The sequence below is a fragment of the Alligator sinensis genome, unplaced genomic scaffold, assembly GCF_000455745.1.
Source record: "Alligator sinensis unplaced genomic scaffold, ASM45574v1 scaffold264_1, whole genome shotgun sequence".
NCBI classification, from domain to species: domain Eukaryota; kingdom Metazoa; phylum Chordata; order Crocodylia; family Alligatoridae; genus Alligator; species Alligator sinensis.
Genome location: NW_005841831.1, coordinates 2,935,616 through 2,943,998, shown reverse-complemented (window position 1 = coordinate 2,943,998; position 8,383 = coordinate 2,935,616).

The following is an 8,383-nucleotide window of genomic DNA, read 5'->3' as shown; positions in this document are numbered from 1 at the left end:
GAGCGGATGTCTGCAACCATTGTTCCTATGTTCTCTGTGCCAAACAGCCATTTTCATGCTAAACAAGCAATGCATGTAGCAACTGCTACATCCCACAATTTACTGAGGAGAAACTGAGGCACATCAAGATGAAGTCTAATAGCATTGTTCACACAGGAGTTTTTGACAGAGTTGGGAGTTGAATGTAGACCTTCTGTGTCCCAGATATTGCTACAGAAAAACTGTTCTTCTCAATTTAGTGGTATGAGGCACTGAGACCAACCCTCCGTGGCTGTCATGAGAGCTCATGTGAGCTGTGCTGAGTGGAAAAGTGGTCCTGGGCCTGTTTTCCCCTAGCCACCACCCACCAGGAGAGGTGAAACCCAACAACATATATACTTGGGTCCCACACCAAAGAACCATGGAATCTACCCAAAATCTACCTAACCACAGGTCACCACAGGACCTTCTTTGTCTGTATAAACAGAGGGGACTAACAGTCTCTGTGAACTTGGTTGGTCTGGTAGGTCAACCATAAAGGCAAGCTGAACTAGTCCTCACCATAGGTTGTTGTACCCTATGGAAAAAGACATGAGCTCCCGATGCCTTACATCAATCTTCAGACATCCCTTGGGCCATCTTCACACCCACTTTTCCCCAAACAATTGGGACCTATAACTCAAATGATCTGATCGCTTCCCTAGAACAGGGGTGTGCACACATCACAAGTTGAATACAGGTAGCAATAGCTGGGAAAGCTCCAAAATGTGAGACTATGGAAATCATTTCAGTGTCGTCACCAAAAAACATAAGGGAAGGAAATACTTACCACCCAAATATCAGAGTCAGATCTGGATAAATTCTCATTTGTATGGACTGTTTAGATGTAACTATGGGCTACAGAGTTGTAAAAAGAGAGTGTCTGTCTATCCATATACCTACCTTCCTTCCTTCCTTTCTAATGCACCCACCAGAATGTCTGCTCTCTTCTCCTTTGCCATGTAGGTCTCTCCAAATAAATAACTACCAGTAGTTGTTGAGTCAACCTCTTCTGGGCTATGTAAGAAGACCTGTTCCACACATAATGCAAGGCAAAAGGGAACTGGAGTGACACTTGAGAATCATCACCCAGGGGTGCCAGCCTTTCATCAAAGCAGCATTTCTGATGACAGTCAGGGTGCAAGAGTGCTCCCTGCTGGAACACAATGTCCAGCCATGCAAATAGCCCTCTTGTACCAGTATGCGAGAACACAACGCCGAACCCAAGCTTAAAAGACAGCGTTGCACCAATGCACCCTGGCAGGAATGGATGGTACCAATGGAGGTACCAATGGAATTAATCAGGGAGGATTCTTCTTATCCTAATTTACCCCCCACCCTGCATGAGCATATCAGGAAGAACTTCCTATCACCTTCAGAGAAGAAAGCAAGTCCCACCACAAGAATAAAGACCTCACACACAGCAAGGAGATATTAGCCTTGAAATCTCCCTTCCCACATCTTTTGCTGAAAGCTCCTTCTTTTTTTCTTCCAACTGCTTCTTGGCCTCCTCTTTAAGGGGGCATAGAGGGGCCTGGAGTGAGGGTCCCCGTAGCATTAGGAGCAGGCCCTGAGACAGCTGCAGTGAAAGGGATGCTGCAATTCTAAATGCCCTGTGCGCTCTACATATTGTGGAAAAAGCTGTTGCATTCATCAATGTCAGGCGCAGAGTTTGAATAAATTTGAATGCACTCAAGCGTGCTCCCTGCAGTTTTCTATAATATCACTTTCCAGTTTGAATATTTCACTTACTTTTTTCAAATTTCTTTTTATCCACCAGTTTTTCCTCCTTTTCATCCTCACCTCCCCCACTGCTCCCCAGCCCTTCCATGTGCACAACACAGGACTCCCAGCATGCAAGGCTGAGCCATGAGCATCCTCTCAGCAGTGCCGTGGGGATGGCAGACAGCCATTAAGCAGAAGGAGTGTCCTCCCAGCTTGTTGGGGGGAGGGGGTCAAAGGAATGTGAATTTCTGCCTCGTGTGAGAATAAACCCCCAAGATGTGGGTTCAGGATTTTGCTGGGAGCAGAAATAAGCACTCTTTGGGCATTGGATGTGGCATGACATGACTTATTAGAAGTTCTGACTCTTACACCTACCAAAAAATATGGGTCCAAGACTTTGCCTTGGAGAACCATGAGGTTCAACAGAGCAGTGGGACATGGTTGTTAGTAAGTATGACCATGGATGGCCCGGGAATACATTCTAGTGGTTAGTCCCTGGGGCTGAAATCACCCTGGCTTCACGTGGCTTTATTCCTGATTTAAACCTGTGTGAATTAGCCCAGAAGCAGGCTAGTCTTCTCTCTGTGTGCTAGCCCATGGCTCTCTGTGCAGCCATGGGCAAACCTGCTGACTTGTGTGTCTCAGTTTTCCCTAACTATTATACTAGTGAGAGGATTCATCAGTTCTTTGTGATGCTTTCATGAAAGGAGGTAGAGGGGCATTATCAAATACTCTGTGCATCCACCCATGAGAAAAAGCCACTGGTTTTAACCCTTCCTTGCCATGGCATTCTGGCACATCTGGCTTAGTTTCCTTATACTTTTATGGGTGAACAGACACAGCTTGCAAATATCATGATGCCAATATTCAAGTGTCTGATGTTATAGCTCCTTGTCCAGGCCTTCTGTATCCCAAGGTGGGTATATGCTGGGGGAGAGCTGGGGGCAGCAGGGAATGAATGGGTCCTGCTGCTTGTATTGAGAATTCACTTCTCTCCCTTGTAGTGAAAACGATATGATCTTGTGACTAACCACTTTCCCCTTTCACTGTTTTTGATTTATATCCCATTACTTTGCCTGCTTGTGCCTTGCAGACATGAATTTTTTCCCTGACATCTCCTATGCAGCAGCCACGTCAAAAACCTTTGATAAAATAATAGTGGTAAGACGTTTGCATGGCTGTTTTTATGTTTCTGGGGATATAGACATCAATTAAAACTCTTCATACAATCTGATCCGGCGTTATTAAAGGCATTAATACTGGCACGCCCCTCAGATTAGGGGCTGCTCACTGGGCGATGTAGAAAAGCCAGTAACATTGTCCGCACATGTCCCCTTTCTGCTTAGCTCCCAGAGGAGCTTGGCTCAGAATACAACTGACACAGGCAATTTAAAGCCACCTTTGGCAAGTGGATTGTGTGGCACCAAACTGGAGTAGGGTAGAGCAGAAAAAAGGGTCACTGGTACCAGCAAAGTGCTGCATGATTTTATCAGCTTTATTGTTGTTTGTATGTGACCTTGAAGAATAATAATAATAATAGCTCTATCACTGACCTGCTGTGAGACTACAAATAATAGCATCACTGTTATTATTAGATATGTGTACTGTTGCAAACAAGATCAGGACCCCGTTGTATTGGACACAGGATGCATCCTTAGTAGGAGGCAGGCCCTACATTAAAGAGCTCCAAATCTAAATAGACAAGACAGCCAAATAAATGAGACAGGGAGCAGCAGTATAGAGAAGTAACTTGACCAAGGCCATGTAACCGGTCAGTGGCAGAAACAGAAATAACACCCACTATTCAGTGCTTCTGTAGTGTTTTCCATCCAAAGATCATGGGCCATTTTACGTATCAAGGTAAGTCTCCTTTCCTTCTTTACAGAGAAGGAGGGACATGGTGGAAGTTTCTATGCCATGTCATGTGTGTTATAGTTAGGCTGACCGTACGGAAATCCTGGAAATCCAGGACATCATCTGGGAAATCCGGGACACTTCCCCCCCTTCCTCCCCACACTCTCACAGGTCGGTGGGGGTGGGCTGCATGCTAGGCAGGCAATGGTGCCTGCCTGCCCAGCTGCAAAGTGCTCTGTACCGCTCTGACTCCCAGCCAGACTGCACCCCATGCCACTGCATTTCCAGGATGCCCATTATAATTCTTAACAGCTGGTCAGGACCAGCCTCTGAAATCCGGGACTGTCCCAGCTAAACCAGGACATACACTTACTTTAGTTATAATCCAAAGCATGCCACCCACCAAGCACCTGACTGCAGGAAGAACTCCGGCTGTGGGGACTAAAGAAACGCATTGATGGAAATGGTTGGCACCACTGCGTGTTTTTCCCCTGCAAGCAGGAACCATGCATTTCTTAGTTAGCTTCTTCCCAGATAAAGGCACCAAAGAAAGAAGAAATATCAAGCCTCCCCGAAAGAAAGATTAAGTCTAATGCTACATCTGAGGGAGAATGCCAAATGGAGAATGCCAAATGGCAGTTGACTCATAACACCCCCTGGCAGCAGGTAGAGAGGTGTCTTCACATTCCCTTCATAGAAGAAAGAATAACATGTCCTTTCAGTTTGCTGAGGCTCTGGGAGTACTGCACACTAACCCAGTGTAACTTACCTTGTCTTTGTACACTACTGTACATCCCTGCAGTGGGCACTGTTATGGTGCTTTGCCATGAGGTGGCAGGTAAGGGAGTAATAGCTTGTTGAGGTAATGGCTACCTCAGGATGGAAGTAGACACCCTGCATGCCCAATGGCATGACCTATACCACTGATTTTTGCCCAGGGTAAAACTACACTGGATTCTAGTAAGTGACACTGGTGCTAAACGTCGTGTGTCTGCTCCCCTTTTATATCATTACAAAGGCCTGTTGTGTGTCTAGCCTAATGATACTCAATTGTTTTAGACTCAAGTCACCCCTCCCTCATTAGATTCAAGGCACCCCTTTTTGGACTAAAGGCGTCCCTGGGAACATTGCAGCTCTCAGCTGTTACTGTTTTTTGACTACAGGAAAATAATGGAATAATTCTTCTGTTACAAAGAACCCAAAAAACCCATGACAGGTCAGAATGGTTGTGACACTATGATTCCTATGGGAAATCCCTGGGTTTATTTTATGAATTGTGTGTGGGTGCTTACACCCCTAACAGTGCTAATGCGCAGCACCCTTAAAAAGTTCTCACAGCACCTCAGGTTGCCCCGGCACTCTGGTTGAGAATGACTGATCTAGGCTTTGAAACCTAAAGACTATACTTGTGTGGAACTCATTCATATTTTATAAGAGACTTTCCTGGGCCAGTGGAAGTGGAAGCAGGTAAAATCTATGCTGCTGCTAGACTCCACTTGGTAAGGTACGGTAGAATACTCACCTCTCCTAGCACAATGTACACTCCCATTCAGACTGACTCGGGAGAGCTTTTCATTTATCATACTCAATAACATCTCTAATTGTGGAAAGCTGGGCCTGGAATAGTTGCAAATAATTTGATATCTTGTGCCCATACCTCATTTTCTCACAATGCCTTCTGCTGAATGGGAGCTGGGATTAGAGATGGCTAAAACCCTACCCTTTCTCTACAGCACCTCCAGTAAGCCAGCACTCTTGCTCCATGCCCTGCAGCACCTTCTCCCGGGAAAGACTGGCAATGCCACAGCTGTGAGCATCCTGTAGCTAACATTCTTGCATCCGTGCTGTCAGGAGAGGCTGGGATTGGTGTGAAATGCCAGTCTACAGAAGGAAATCTTCTTTCCCTCATTTCTCTGCCTCTCTCTTCAGTCTAACAATGAGATCTAGGAAACCTCATTTAATACACAGTGGTTTTCAACTGCTGCTGTCTCCACTGGGTTTACATTATTTTATGCATTCTTTCCCCCACCCCAGCAGTGAGAGTAAATGGTACTTTTCCTGTTCTGAGTCTCAAATGAGAAAGGACAGTCAATATACCCTGAGAATCTCAGCAGAACCATCCCCAGTGGCCACCCTTCAGTGTCAGCCATTCTGATGCTACCATTTTTTTCATGCCCTGGAGCTAGTTTACCAAGCTAGCCATCACACCATGCACCTTCCAGCCCAGCCATCACCTTACAGAAGCCCTGTGTGCTAAGGCAGCCTTGTGAGAGGAGGGGTCTCTGGGGAAGAACTGCCTGAATCAGACCAGGGGTTCCCTGGAATGGTTATATTATATGGGGAATATAAGCCTGGGAGGCACCTCCTGCTCCTGTTCTGCTCAGAGAGATGGAACCAGAGGTGAAGAGGAGAATAGTACACTGTATCCCACCTGGTACCACCAGGATGAGAGGGGCCAGGAACCTGGCAGACTTCCACTTCCATTTTGAATAACTTCCAGAAGCAAAGGGGATATTCAGGCCACAGCCTTTCCCAGAGTAACCTCACCAAGAATCCTTCTACCAGCATGGGGACCAGTAAATCACAGCCCCCCACATCGGCTATTCATCCACCCTGTGCTCACAGGCTGTCCATGAGGCAGGCGATAACTGAGAAACCTCCTTCTGAGCCCTTTTTCTGACAGACAGCCTGGATGGGGGGGAAGTGGAGAGATCTTGGCTGCGGTTGAAAGTGAGGGGTGTATGAATCCCACATTTTGGCATCTATTTTTAAGCATCGGTTTTTGCTGCCCAAGGGGAGCTAGGGGAAGCATGCGTGTCTCTGCTGCACAGCAGCCCTGACTGGGTAACGGTGCAGAACGTAAAGTGTTGTCTATTAGGTAGGAGACTGGTTAATACAAAGAGTTGTTGGTAATAACAATGTCCTTTCAGCGGTGACAGAGACAAAGCACCTGCATGTGGCGTGTACCACTGCGTGCAGCGAGTGATGGTCGCAGGGAAGCTTTGGAGAGCATTTGAATTTCACATCCAGGGAGAGTCAGCCTATCATTAAAAAACCCTAATTTCAGTGTCAGGTGGAGTTCCAGGTAATCGATCATGGTGTCAGCTGGCACAGGCTCTTCCCTGCCTCTTCGCCTTGCCTCCAAGTCAGCCTTGGGTTTTCCAATTAAACTTGTTGCCGGGATCTGGAGGAAAGTGAGGGAGTGGAGGAAAAGATGTGGGGGGAGCACAAAGCCCTGCTCTTCCTGAGAGGGAGGAGATGGATGTGGTCAGAGAGAAGGAAGCAAAGGGGTAGCACAAGGATAGGGTGTGGGGAAACTGGCAGAGGGGGCACTGGGAATGGAACTCATGGTGGTATGTGGGGGCCCAAGAGGACCGGGACGGGGAAATCTTGCAGATGTGAGTGCTCCTGAGTAGCCTGCATGAGGCACTGGAAGTCAAGCCATGAGGCACTGATTATGGCACTTCCTTTGACCAAAGCCTATTACTGCCACTGTCCCCCACTCCAATGTCCACACTCACTAAGTGTCCCCAGCCCCAATGTCTAACATCCACTCTCACCTCCAACACCAGTGGTCAACAACCACTCACAGCCTCACTGCCCTGCATCTATTCTTGGGGCCCAGGTACCCCAGCACTTGTCACTCAATTTCATTGTGGACTTGGCTCCCATGCCCACCACTCTCTCTCCCCCAGTGCCCTCAAAGCCAGCCCCCTATTTCCATTGGGCCCTGCCCTCTCAATCCATCACTGCCCAAGGGTCTGCACTTCAATGCCCATCACTCACTCACAGGAGTGATGTTCCTCTTGGTGGGTGGATGAAGTAGTTAGACCCCTTCATGGAACATTGGGTCCAGGCAACATTTTAACAAGGAAAAATATGGATAAAAGTACCTTTTCTTCCTCAAAAATCCAATTTTTCATGCAAACCTCAAAATTATCCAAAAAATTACCAAAAATTGACTGAAAAGGAGGTTTTCAGCATGTAAACATTTTAAAATAATTTTGGTTAAAAAAAGGTAAAAAACCAAAACAAAATGACAGACATGTTTTTAACCAAACTAAACAGAAGGGGCCTATTTCAAACTCTGCTAAATACAAGCAATCCTGAAGTATCAACAATTTTATAAAGCTGTTTACCAGGATTGTGAGTATCATGGAGTCAAGAATGCAATGTAGGGCATCTGGTTTGTACCCATGCTCCTAACTTTGAGAGATGGAAATTATTAATGTTATTTTTATTAATAGATCAAACATAAAGGCTTCATTTAGGATGAGGACCCTATTGTACAAACCCAGAGTAGAAGAGTCTTTGCCTCAAAGAGGTTGTGGCCAAAGACAAGAATTGTACTACTGTCTATTATAAATACATAATATCTGTGAAGAGTATGCGTGACTTGACCTGGATCATGCAGGGCACCTATAGCAAAGACAGGGAATAAAGCACAGGGAAATATATTGGTGTGAAAACTGGATGTGTGACTCCATGCTATGTTATTCTATTCTACCTTAGTCTAGTCTACTGTCTACTACACCACTACCATCAACAGAGTACCTGAACACCTTCCACTACTGGCTGCCAGGGGATGTGTGCTTGGCTCTGGCTTGGAGGCCAATACTAGCGTCTCATCCAGTCTTGTGATGTGTTCAGATAAAGCCATCTTTCCTAGAACTCATCTTGTTTGCTGTCTCCACGTTCAATGTGGCTTTAGCAAAACTCTGGGATAAAGGAAGACAAATAGCATCTGAGTTGTGGAAACAAAATGGGCCTCGATTCCCAGCAGGAA